Source organism: Schistocerca americana, chromosome 6 (assembly GCF_021461395.2).
Source record: "Schistocerca americana isolate TAMUIC-IGC-003095 chromosome 6, iqSchAmer2.1, whole genome shotgun sequence".
In the NCBI taxonomy this organism is placed as follows: Eukaryota; Metazoa; Arthropoda; class Insecta; order Orthoptera; family Acrididae; genus Schistocerca; species Schistocerca americana.
In genome coordinates, this window is record NC_060124.1 from 81,317,490 (window position 1) to 81,331,578 (window position 14,089).

Below are 14,089 nucleotides of genomic sequence, written 5' to 3' on the forward strand. Positions count from 1 at the left end.
TGGTTAATACACAATAAGCCAGTAGGCTAGTTACTTGTGTATTAACTACACTACTGTGATTACAGCAACCAAATATACTTGTGATGGTGTGCAACATCAATTTCAGAGCTAAAGGGCCTGAAAATGAAATCACAGAGCTTCGAAATCAATACTAAACAGACAAAAAGAAAAACAATAAAACACAGCACAGTGGATACAATTTTTATTTTATATAACAAAACATTTAACAGCTGAAGTCACCAAATTTCTAGCATAATGCAAGCAATAGGACTGGAAGAGCTGTGGTTCACGGTCGGGTTGTTGTGTTTGATTGCTCACGGTTTGTGATCTCCCACTTTACTTCACTTTTTATGTACAGCACCAGTGAGCAAGAGAAAAATTCTAGAGAAACAGACATGGCAGACATAATGTCCACATTGTAAGCAAGAAACAGATGAAAAAAATCCTATCACTGATGAAACAACATTTCAGTAGTGTATACACAGTACCACCATGAATAAATTACTTTTAAAGCAGCTACTGACATCTTATATGCACAAATGGAAAATTTGATCGATATTATTTCTGAGGTATAAGCACACTGAAGAGGTGAGACAATTTAATATATTTTTGTCTCAAAACGAGGATAATGGAATTTAGTCGAATTGAGTTGGGTGACGCTGATGGAATTAGATTAGGAAATGAGGCACTTAAAGTAGTAAAGGAGTTTTGCTATTTGGAGAGCAAAATAACTGATGATGGTCGAAGTAGAGAGGATATAAAATGTAGACTGGCAATGGCAAGGAAAGCGTTTCTGAAGAAGAGAAATTTGTTAACATTAAGTGTAGATTTAAGTGTCATGAAGTCTTTTCTGAAAGTATTTGTATGGAGTGTAACCATGTATGGAAGTGAAACATGGACGATTAATAGTTTGGACAAGAAGAGAATAGAAGCTTTCGAAATGTGGTGCTACAGAAGAATGCTGAAGATTAGATGGGTAGATCACATTAACTAATGAGGAGGTATTGAACAGAATTGGGGAGAAGAGGAGTTTGTGGCACAACTTGACTAGAAGAAGGGATCGACTGGTAGGACATGTTCTGAGGCATCAAGGGATCACCAATTTAGTATTGGAGGGCAGCGTGGAGGGTGACCAAGAGATGAATACACTAAGCAGATTCAGAAGGATGTAGGTTGCAGTAGGTACTGGGAGATGAAGAGGCTTGCACAGGATAGAGTAGCATGGAGGGCTGCATCAAACCAGTCTCAGGACTGAAGACCACAACAACGTCCCTCAAAACTCTACACATCAGTAACAGTTGCAATGCCGATTATAACTGCATTCATGATAATGTTCTTAGAATTGTGTGTAATATTCTGTCAAGAGTATGTCACAATTATTTATGGGTTCTTCTGTTACTTCTTAGTAGAACAATTCCGTATTTAAGGTTGAATAACAAGTACCTGTTACTCAACCTTAAATGCCCCACAATTCCTGTTGCCAAATTCTTCTTGTGGATGTTCTTCTCAGTTGAGGACAATATCTTCTACCAAAACATTTTTTACTGTAAGAAAGAAATAACTTTTAAAGGAAAAGCAAAATCTCTTGTTTTACAACCAGTCAGACTGGACATTTTAACCAGATACAAAGTTTTTTCCAACAGTTAAACCAGACATCCAACTATAATCCTGTAAGTCATACTTGGATATGGTGCACTAGATTCAAACACTCTGCCATCGGCAACTGCACAGGCTGACCACCAGAGGCTGCCAGCAACTTATGCATACGGCATGGCACCCGGTGCACTGTATATCGGACCTCTTCCCTATATAAGGACAGAGTGGAAGGCGCTCGTCCTCAGATATATTCCACTGCTTTGTATATATGTGATGTCTGTTCTTTTGGACCTCTCTGAAGGGATATTGGCGAAATGCCTCGAGTAATTAGGGTAATGGGCAAGGGGCACTATATTATTAGTGGGTGGATAAGTTGAGAATTTGGGTTGAGAATTTGAGTCTGATGTGGGAGGTGTGCTAGGGATAGTCTGTGCAGCTGCAATGACCACTGTGCCTGGATGGCTCCGTGGTCAGAGCATCTGCCTAATAAGCAGGAGACCCGGGTTTGAATCCCTGCCTGGCAAAAATTTTCAACTTTCCTCATTGATTTCAACCAATGCCCACTCGCAGCCCATGTCTGTAATTCCTTTGTGTCCTACTGCTTTGTATTGTGCCTATGCTTGTGTGTACTTGAATGTGGATTAATAAACTATTGTCATTGGTGGCCACACTATTTCTTGTGTCGTACATTGCGATTCAACTGGCGATGAGTGTGGTGTTCATTTCCATGTGCTTGGTTTCTTTGGTTGTTCCTTTGGTTCTCATGTCTATCGAGGCAGTACAAGTTCCTCATCGAGTAGAGACAGGCTCTTAGGGTTGCTATTACAAATATGTCGACCAGGTAGACAATGCAGTCGGCATACCTGCCATCCTTCCCCCCTTATAACAATGCGGCCAAAGACTAGGAAGCTTATGACAAGCAGCTTTGGCAACACTTCCTCACTTTAGGTGTCACTGATGCTAACTTCTATAAGGCTTTGTTTCTTTCTTGGATTTCCTATCAGATTTACCAGCTGTCGTGGCAGTTTGCCCACTCTGGGAATCAGCATTACTTTGTTCAACAAAACTTGTAAGTTGTTGTCTAATTATCACCGCAAATGCACGCATATCACTACGGCACGTTTTGAGTTCCATCCTTGTCATAAACAGCCCTGTCAGTCATGTTGGACTTGGGTGGCTGAACTCCATGGTCTCAGTTTGTTACTGGAGCTAACTACAACAGTAGTACTTTGCACTCCTATTTTGCCTCTATTATTTTGTGCAACATGAAAGAGCTACATGCTCTACGTGCCAGCCTATTTGCAACAACTGTAGGAAAAAGGACATACAGCGTCTGTGTGTTGCTCCCTGCCCCCTCCTGCAGACATGAACACAGATGCCAGCTGTGTGTCTCCAGTATTAGGACTCACAACAAACTGTTTATCGAAGTGCAAGTGACAGACAAAATGATCAGACTACAAGTGGACAAGAGTGCAGCTGTGACTTTACCAAAATCACAAACTTATTTGGATTTGGGATCTCCGGCATTGTCTCCGGTTACTTGATGTTTGATAAGTTGCAACAAGCAGTATATTCCAATTTTGGAGCAATTTACAGCTACCAATATTTATAAAGCTGTAGTTCGTTCCTCTACTTTTTTGGTGGTTGATGATGCTGACACAGCAAATCTTCTCAGTCTGGATGCTTTCAATGCTTTTGGCTTTTCTATTTCAGAAATGGTGCACCTCTTTGCCGACCAGGTTGTTACCAGCAGTTAGATTCTCTGTGTTCTGACTTCCTATCTGTCTTCTCGGATAGTTTTAGTTGTGCCACTAGTTTTGCAGCCCAAATTACCCTGAAACCTACGGTGCAGCTGGGTTTTCTCCAAGCGTGCCCTTTTCCACTGGCATTGCTCAATCAAGTGAAAGCGGTTGATGTTACTAGAGATAATACAGCTTATTACATCGAGTGAGTGAAAAAGAGAGAGAAGAAGAAAGCTAATTAGTTTCATCTCTGCGGCGACTTTAAAGTTTCAGTTAACACTCAATCTATTATTGATACCTACCATTTACCCCATCCGGGCAAGTTATTGGCTAAATTCGCCGGGAGCTAGGTTTTCTTCAAGATTTATTTATCTGAAGCCTATTTGCAGGTTCCATTGGATGATGATTCTAAATGGCTCCTTGAGTTTACCATGCCCTACCTGTTCCAGTAATATCAGCACCTCCCATTCGGCATGACTGGTGCCCCAGCGTGTTTGAACAACTGACGATATCCATTCCAGGGCGCACCAAATATCTCAATGACATTGTCGTGATGGGTACATCCACAGAAGAGCATTTATGTAACTGCTGCACCTTGTTGCTGATAGCTGAAAGACAGCAGGGTTGAAACACAACTTAGCAAAGTCACTCGGGATGATGTTAAGCCTTTACCCCATCATGTAGCTGCGGTCATAGCTCTGCCACACCTTACAACTGTCAAAGAGCTTAGACAGTACCAGTACAAAATTGCTCACTATCACAAGTTTATACCAGGTGCAGCAGCATTGGCCCATCCCCTCCACGAGTTGCTCCACAAGAATGTTCCTTTTCAGTGGACGCCGGCCTGTAAGTGCACGTCCACCCTTTTGAAATCTAGATTACATTCTGCTCCTTGTTTAGCCACTTTTCATCCTGGCCACCACCTGGTTTTGATTACAGACGTCTCTCAGCATGGAGCTGGAGCCATTCTCACACTTCAACATGAGGATGGTTCCCAACGTCCGATAGCTTACATGTCAAAAATGCTTTTACACTCAACTTCAAAACTGAAGAGGACTCTCCTGTTATCGTCTACGCTCTCAAAAGTTTCTCATTTTCTTGTAGGGGTCTACGTTCCTCCTCATTACTGACCCCAAGCACCTAGTTTCGCTGTTTAATCCTTCTGCTTCATTGAAAGACAAAGCAGCACATCGGCTCCAGTGTTGGGTCTTGTTTCTGTCTTGCTACAACTATGAAGTAGATTTTTGGTCTGACATGCAGCAAGCCAATGTTGATGTGCTATCCTGCATTCCAACAGGGTCACATCGTATTTCTGATCAGAATGAAAACCTTTGTCATCACTTAGAAGTTGAGGTGCAATGCATAGTGGAAAAGTTTCCTATTACATGCTCCTGGATTGCATCAGCCATTGCTGCCAATCTGGTTTTGCACCAGGTTGTTAAAATTGTTCAGCGGACAGGGCTCTGGGCAAGGCTTCTGATTCTTTATGGAACTATTTCGTCTTCCATCACCGCCTCTGTGTTTGAGGGTGGTGTTCTCTTAGCTACGGACAGGCCGTCACCCATGGATGTGACATCAGCTGCCCTATGGCAAGATGTGTTTCAGCTCCTATAGCATGGATATCGGAGGGTCTCATGTACCAAGTCCGTGGCCCATCACCACGTGTTTTGGCCTGCACTGACGGTGACATTATGCGCCTTGCTCTCAGTGTGTTACACAACATGTGGCGCCGTGAGCGGCACTCTCTCTGTGGCCTGCACCGCAACATCCGTGGGGACACATCAGTGTTGATTTTGTGGCTCTGAGCACTATGGGACTTAACATCTATGGTCATCAGTCCCCTAGAACTTAGAACTACTTAAACCTAACTAACCTAAGGACAGCACACAACACCCAGCCATCACGAGGCAGAGAAAATCGCTGACCCCGCCGGGAATCGAACTTGATTTTGTGGGACCTCTTCTAAACTCTAATTGGTTGCTAGTTGTCAATGCCTTCTCTAAAATTCCATACACTGTCCAGTGTCCTTCAGTTTCAGCTACAGTTAAGTTTCGGGTGCTTTCCAAGATCTTTTCTACTGAAGGATTGACATATACACTTGTGACAGATAACTGTTTGCACTTTATGTCTAACTGCTTGCAGTTTGTTTCTCAGACCTTCCACGAATTCTGTGCCCAGTACAGCATTCAACATGTAAGTGCTCCTCCTTTCCATTCCCAATCTGAGGCAGAACATCTCATCCCCACATTTGAGGTTCAAATGAAGAAATACGTCGTGGACTCTTCTACAGAAGACGCCTTCATGTGCTTCTAGAGTTTCTACAAATTTACGTCTGTGGGGCTTCAAGTGCAGCTGAGATGCTCCACCATTGCCAACCCCGCACCTTCTTCCACCTGCTCATGCCATCTAACCAACATCTGACGATGAGGCCCTCATCACAGTTCAGTCCTGGCTCTGCAGTCTGGGTGTGGTGGTTTGGCCACCAACTGAAATGGGTTCCGGCCATAGTCCATAGCTGCCACAGCAACCGCCACTGTGCGATTAGCACCACTGACAAGCAGGTGGCATGTCATCATGATCAGTTCTGTCTTTGTGCTACAATGAGAGCTGTAGGTCTGCTGCAGCTGCCTTCTCCATCAAGGTCTGTCGAAGCCTACTAGGGCATCCCCGCTGCAGGGGTGGACCCAGCTGCCTTGTGGATGTCGCTGCCTCCTGCCGCTCCTCTGAGGTCCAGTTCTCTGAAGCCTGCTACTGGCTATTCCTGTGAGGCTGTTGTCTGCGCTTCCACAGCTGCTGGGCCAGTGCCTTTGTGTCCCTCAGCACTGGCATCCCTGGTTCTCCCACCCAAGCAGCCGGCACCTTTGCCTCCAGCATAGTTCTGCAACTCGAGATTCCAGATGTCAAGGTGCTTACTGTGGCCTCATCACCCAACCTCTCTTCTGGTACTTGGTGCAGAGGTGGAAGGGGGGACAATAACGGGATACACAATTTCTTGTTGCTGCGTGGAGAAGAGATATACAAAATCACAGTAAAAGTGAAATGGCTTAAAGTGTAATGAACACCAGTAGGACAGACAGTAAAAAATGATCAGGCTGGGAAGTGGGTGGGTCTCGTCAGGACTCTCCCAGGCTTCACCATGCGATGGGAGATGTCCCTCCACAGCTGTCCTGCCCCCAATCTGATAGAGTCATAGTGTTAGATATGTGAATAGAACCCATTCTCTCAAAGGAAGAATAAAAACCTGTTCAACTGTTCTTTCGGTATCAACTAGTATTGAAGGTAATTGGTTCGTAACGTCCTGCCTTCAGCAGAGTGGTGCAAAAAAGGGTTCTCCTAAAAAAGTAAAATAGCATGCGGCACAAAAATGGCTAACCACACCTCAAAGTAACAGAAAACTGAATAAAAAGAGATAAACAGAGTAGCCAGCAGAGGAGGTAGGTTTGACAGCCCCTGGGAACTGTAGATGGGAGGCACTTCAATCCAAACCAGCCCGGAAGTACGAGGGTGAATCAAATATAAACAAAAATATATCTAAAAACAAAGATGATGTGACTTACCATACGAAAGCGCTGGCAGGTCGACAGACACACAAACAAACACACAAAATGCAAGCTTTCGCAACCAACGGTTGCTTCGGCAGGAGAGGGAAGGAGAGGGAAAGACGAAAGGATGTGGGTTTTAAGGGAGAGGGTAAGGAGTCATTCCAATCCCGGGAGCGGAAAGACTTACCTTAGGGGGAAAAAAAGGACAGGTATACACTCGCGCGCGCGCGTGCGCGCACACACACACACACATATATCCATCCGCACATACACAGACACAAGCAGACACTTGTAAAGGCAAAGAGTTTGGGCAGAGATATCAGTCGAGGCGGAAGTACAGAGGCAAAGATGATGTTGAAAGACAGATGAGGTATGAGCGGCGGCAACTTGAAATTAGCGGAAGTTGAGGCCTGGTGGATAACGAGAAGAGAGGATATACTGAAGGGCAAGTTCCCATCTCCGCAGTTCTGACAGGTTGGTGTTAGTGGGAAGTATCCAGATAACCCGGACGGTGTAACACTGTGCCAAGATGTGCTGGCCGTGCACCAAGGCATGTTTAGCCACAGGGTGATCCTCATTACCAACAAACACTGTCTGCCTGTGTCCATTCATGCGAATGGACTGTTTGTTGCTGGTCATTCCCACATAGAAAGCTTCACAGTGTAGGCAGGTCAGTTGGTAAATCACGTGGGTGCTTTCACACGTGGCTCTGCCTTTGATCGTGTACACCTTCCGAAGGTATATATATAGACACACACACACACACACACACACACACACACACACACACACACTGAACAGGAAAAACATTGTTCCTGGCACATAGGCAGTTTCTTGATCTCATTTTCGCAAAGTGAATGTAACTGTGACAGCAGCCTGTTGCACACAAACACTTTGAGAGTGCCATTTTTTTCTGCTTTTTTTCAATTCTAGGGTGTAATGGTGCACCCATGTTTCACTGTAAGTCACAATTTGGTGAAAAAAATTTTCCCCTTCAGTTTGGTAGCATGTCAGTAGCCATTTGCACACCTCTAGACAATAAAATTTTTGCTCTGTAGTGAGAAGACAAGGCAGCCACCTTGGGGACACTATCCAACATCTGAGGTTCTCAGTAATGATCATCTGAGCACTACCTCTGCAGCAATCTCAGCAACTGCTGTTCACAAATTGTCTCCGATAAGCTGTCTAACAATGCTCCTGTCACGCTAGTCTTCAGGTGACGTCAGTGAGCTGCATTATCAATTGTTTCTCGTCCTCGTAAAAACTACTTTTACCAAGCACAAACTTGTGAGTCTTTCTCAGGATGTCGTCTCCGAACTGTGCCACAAGTATTTTCATAATTTCGGATGCTTTTACACCATGTAATGTGAAAAACTTGTTTATGGTGCAATGGGCAACACATGATTGTGCCTTTCCTCTGATACAACATTTGTGTTGATAAGTGTGATGCTCGTTGTATAGTGATTGTGTAACTGAACAACTGTTGGTACCATCAGAACTGAAGAGATAAAGTCCCTGCTTTGACAATGAGACTGTCTATGGGACTAGTTCAGAAGATGCCAATGGTCAGTCTTACTACACAGTGATGTATTGGGTTCAATAATTTCAAAGTCCACGGTGCTACTGTGCCATAAACCTGGCAACTGTAGTCTTGTCGAGATGGCACCAAGACCTGGTAAATACGGATTAGAGCAGCATCACCCATGCCCCAGAGGTATGGACAAGGAAGCAAAGCGGGTTAAGTTTCCATATACAACTAGTTTTAGAATGGCAAATATGGGCAGCCGTCTCAACTTTTTATCAAAGACAAGTCCCAAAAATCACAACCGCACAACAAGGTCCAAGAGCTGGGTATGTGATTAGAGTTCTGAGTTGGGACAAACTGTGGTAAAATGAGAGGAATGCAAGACCCCTATTGTCTTCAAGGCAGAAAATTGGAAGCCATGGGATAGTATGCACACAGAGATCTTTCTGATGGTTCCTTGGAGCTGGTGTTCAGCTGAGGCTAGAGATTGACGGCTGTACCAAAAGCGGAAGTCACAGTCATACAGCTCTGGAGTGATCACTGATGCTACAGAGATCACTAGCCTACCCCCAATAAAGAAAAGTGTAATACTTAGCATGGAGCCCTAAGAACGCTGCACTTGTTTCCATGTGGAACTGAATGATGCACCAACTCTAACGCAAAACAACCCGATGGATAAAAACTGACAAACCAAAATCAGCAAAAACCCGTAGGGAACTTCAAAATCTCCAGTCACGGAGGGAACATAAAATACGATGCTGTCATGTAGTGTAGTATGCCTTATGTGCTGACCCCCGCCCCCTCCCAGCCAATAACTTGAGAAATCAGCATAATCGTTTACCTACCATCCTACTGAACAGTTTTCAAAGCACACTGATGAGACTAATTGGTTGGTAGCTGTCAATGGACCTTGGGATTGGGATTATGACATTATTCCTCTACTGCTAAGGGAAAACACCTTCTAGCCAAATACAGTGGAAGACCCCGAGTAGATGGAGTCTGTGAATCACATTCAGATGTTGGATCATTTGAATATGATTCAAATCAGAGCCTGTGGCCACATCATGAGCCAAGTTGAGAGCCTGAAGTAGTTCTCAGTCAGTTCATAACATTAATCAGGGATATGGGGAGTAAAGTATAGGGATATGTCTTCAACTTGTATTGTATGCATTCAAAAGGTAGTTGGGTAAGAAGACACCCCACGTGCTCTATACATCAAAACAATGGAAACCTTTTATAAACTAAGTATATATAGAGATCTATTTACAGAATATAAGGACTATACAAATATGTGTAAGTATCTCACACAAAATACACTTTTGAAAATAATGATATGTGCAAATGTTTGCTAGCAGTGCTGGCTCAACTGAAGTTTGTGTTACCACACATCTGCTTTGACCAGTGAGATAAATGTGTTGTGTCATGTCATTGTGATATGGCTTACTTGAAATAGATTGTCTCTGCAGAGGGCATGTTGGAGTATTTTGTGATGCGATTTAGTGGAGGCAGGTTGTTTCAAAGTTGTTTGTGAATGCTGTTAGTGATTCAATGGACTTCTTGATTGCTGTTTTGAGAACACTACTGGAAGATTTCGTGGTGGTCTGTTAATGGGTTATTTTGATGTTGCCAGTTTTTGGCAATAGCGTCATTTTCAGGTATGGAATTATTAGTGACATGTGATGTTTATGGTTGGAGATTTAATTTTAAGTTTTGTTTTGAGCTAGTTATGGATTTGACAATAAAGTTCATGACTAGATTTTTGCTTGCCACAATTGGGGATGATATGTAGATCACAAATTCCTATGGTTATTCAGTTTACCTAGAGTATGTGAAGTGTCATCAAATTACTTTCCGTTAGGAAAGTTAAGGTGTTCAGCAACTGTGATGTGACTTTCAAAATGATAGAGAGCAGCGATCAGTCAATGTTTCCTTTCTAGCTGTATTAAATGAGACCCTGATGTCACGTACTAGCCATCTTGAATGAACTGTAACGGGAGCCGAGCATATAAAAACTCTCAAATACTACATTGATAATGGCTAGTCACTAGTCGAAATCAGGGTCTGCTTTAATAAAGCTACAAACGAAATGACAACTGATTGCTGCTCTCTATCATTTTGAAAGGATATGTGAAGTGTTACATTTGTGGAGACAGTATGAGACTGACTGAAGCTCCTGCATCTCAGAACACGTGGCATTGTCAATGAGAAAACAAATGAAATTCTATTCATTTGGGTTTTTTGTTTGAGAAGTCTTGACTGGCTATTTGAGACAGTGGCTTTACGAAATATTATTTTTACTTTCGCTAGACTGCTAGATTTGTGTGTTAAATGACTTTGGTTGAGAGTTATGGGTGTTCATGTGTATAACGGTGCATTTCTTGTATATCAAAATTAGTGTTAGTGCACTTTTTTAAAAATTTCTGTGTTGTGTTGTTAATAGTTATGTTGGATTGTGATTTGTAGGTATTGTGTAGTTTGTTTTACCTACATGGTGAGGTTAGGTTTTCGATATTAGTTACATGGGTGGATTTTCATTTTATGGTGCAGTGAACTTGTTTTGGCTGGGCTATATAGGTGAAGTGAAATGAAAGATACTAATTTGTTGAATTGTGTGTGGTTTTGGTTTTTGGTATTGTGGATTTCGTTTTAGCTATATCGTTCAAGTGAAAACAATAGGCGTTCTCAAAACCTTGGTCCACCGTGCCCATACTATCTCTGACGCCGACAGTCTTCAAGCGGAACTGGAACACCTGCAAAAAGTATTTTTGAAGAATGGCTTTTCGCCTAGGCAAGTGAACAGAGTGATGAAGACTTACAAACGACGGAACAAGGAAGAGGAAGAGGCCTTCAGGTCGACTGTTTATCTACCATTTATTGGGAATATTTCTTCACAGATATGCAGAATATTGAGAAAGTACCAAGTGAGAGTCATCTTTCGCCCTACTTCCAAAATTTCATCACTGGTGGGATCCGTTAAAGACGACCTGGCCCTGCGTAAACCAGGTGTTTATAAAATTCCGTGTGAATGCGGCAAATCATATATAGGGCAAACAACACGAACTGTGCAGGAACACATTGTGGAACATCAACGGCATACTCGCCTTCTCCAACCCACCGAGTCCGCAATCGCCGAACATTGTATTTCCACAGACCATTCCATGAATTACAACGACACAAAAATTTTGGCCCATACATCAAACTTTTGGAGCTCGATTATCAATGAATCTGTGGAAATAACATTGTCTGACAACGAGACTCTCATCAATCGAGATAGCGGTTATCAGCTGAACTCTGCTTGGAATCCTGTTATAGAGAAACTTCGTAGTTATCTGCATAAAGATGGAAATCGACCTGACACCGATACGCCAGGCTTTCACAGTGGAGGGCGCGAGGCGCAGCGCACAGAGCCGTTACGAACGCGCACGCTGAGCAGTGCATGCGCAATGTCACCTCAGAAGGCTTTAAATAGCGGAGCTCAGCGCATACTCGGCAGTGCTACTAGAGTGGCATTCACCTGAAGATGGCCAGAAGACTCTGCGCCGAAATATCGTGGCAGGAAGTTACTGATATCCGGCAGTTCTCCCGTGTTTTTATGGAACAATCACCAACAATGCCTGCCCAAATGTTCACAGAAAATCTGTGTTGATGATGTGATTGCACACTTGCGTGTGGATTCTCGTCAGCCCACACATGTTGATTGTGAAAATTTACAATTTGATCATGTTGGAATGAAGCCTCATCCATAAAGAGAACATTTGCACTGAAATGAGGATTGACACATTGTTGGATGAACCATTCGCAGAAGTGTACCAGTGGAGGCCAATCAGCTGCTGATAGTGCCTGAACACGCTGTACATGGTACGGAAACAACTGGTTCTCCCGTAGCACTCTCCATACAGTGACGTGGTCAACGTTACCTTGTACAGCAGCAAGTTCTCTGACGCTGACATTAGGGTTATCGTCCACTGCACGAAGAATTACCTCGTCCATTGCAGGTGCCCTCGTCATTCTAGGTCTTTCCCAGTCGCAAGTCATAGGCCGGAATGTTCCATGCTCCCTAAGACGCCGATCAATTGCTTCGAACTTCTTCCTGTCGGAACACCTTTGTTCTGGAAATCTGTCTCAATACAAACGTACCGCGCCATGGCTATTGCCCCGTGCTAATCCATACATCAAATGGGTATCTGCCAACTCCGCATTTGTAAACATTGCACTGACTGCAAAACCACATTCGTGATGAACACTAACCTGTTGATGCTACATACTGATGTGCTTGATGTTAGTACTGTAGAGCAATGTCAACACAAGCACCGAAGTCAACATTACCTTCCTTCAATTGGGCCAACTGGCGGTGAATCGAGGAAGTACAGTACATACTGACGAAACTAAAATGAGCTCTAACATGGAAATTAAGCGTTTCCGGACACATGTCCACATAACATCTTTTCTTTATTTGTGTGTGAGGAATGTTTCCTGAAAGTTTGGCCATACCTTTTTGTAACACCCTGTATAGAGGAGGGGAGTACAGCAGTGTCAGATGCTTTTTTGTCATATAGAGAGTTGGGGAAGAGGGATTATGATCATTTAGTTGAAAACCACAGTTTAGAGTTCAAAAATTACAAAACTGGAGCATGTACCAATTCAATAGTCGAGGTGTTTTTTTTTTTTGAGGGGTGTGGGGGAGGGGTGTTGGTGTTGGTGTTACATCAGTCATAGGGAGGAGAGGTTTTTGAGTTGTAATGTGTGATTGTGGTTTTTATCTGTTGGCAAATTATTGTTGGTTGGGGTGGGGGGCGAAGTTTGGGGGGGGGGGGGGGGGGGGTTGTGGGTGGTTTGGGAGTTATTTTTATTTGTGTGTGTGTGTGTGTGTGTCTGTGTGTGTGTGATTGGGGTGGCTAACCTAGTGTGTAGCGCCCGAATTTGTTGGTGGTAAGTAGTCATTTTTTGGCTCTTTTATTCACGAGTTGTGATGTTTTGTGGGGGTTTTGATTTGTTGTGGGTTTGGTTTTATTTATTGCAGTGGTAGGTGTTTGTTTTTTGGTATCGTCAACTGTGGTTGACCTACATAGGTTAAGGGAGTGTCCAATTCCAATTTATTTTGTTTTAGGTGTTGGTTTTGTGGTATCGATAGTTGCGGTCTGATTCCAATTTTTGTAGTTGCAGGTTTTTTTTTTTGGTATCGACGCTTACGGTTGAGCTACACTATGTGATCGAAAGCATCCGGACACCTGGCTGAAAATGACTAAGAAGTTCGTGGTGGCCTCCATCGGTAATGCTGGAATTCAATATGGTGTTGGCCTTGATGACAGTTTCCACTCTCGCAGGCATACATTCAATCAGGTGCTGGAAGGTTTCTTGGGGAATGCCAGCCCATTCTTCACGGAGTGCTGCACTGAGGGGAGGTATCGATGTCAGTCGGTGAGGCCTGGCACAAAGTCGGCATTGCAAAACATCTCAAAGGTGCTCTACAGAATTCAGGTCAGGACTCTGTGCAGGCCAGTCCATTACACAGATGTTATTGTCCAACCACTTTGTCACAGTCCGTGTAGTATGAACAGGTGCTCGATCTTGTTGAAAGATGCAATCACCATCCCCAAGTTACTCTTCAACAGTGGAAAGCAAGAAGGTGCTTCAAACATAAATGTAGGCCTGTGCTGCGACAGTGCCGCACAAAACAAGGGGTG

General features: G+C 43.5%; 1 protein-coding gene across 2 annotated transcripts in view; it reads right to left on the reverse strand.

Annotated features, from left to right (window-relative positions):
- The window catches only part of LOC124619516 (SUMO-activating enzyme subunit 1), a 57,664-nt gene that overhangs the window by 38,785 nt on the left and 4,790 nt on the right, over positions 1 to 14,089 (reverse strand). The window lies entirely within an intron of this gene.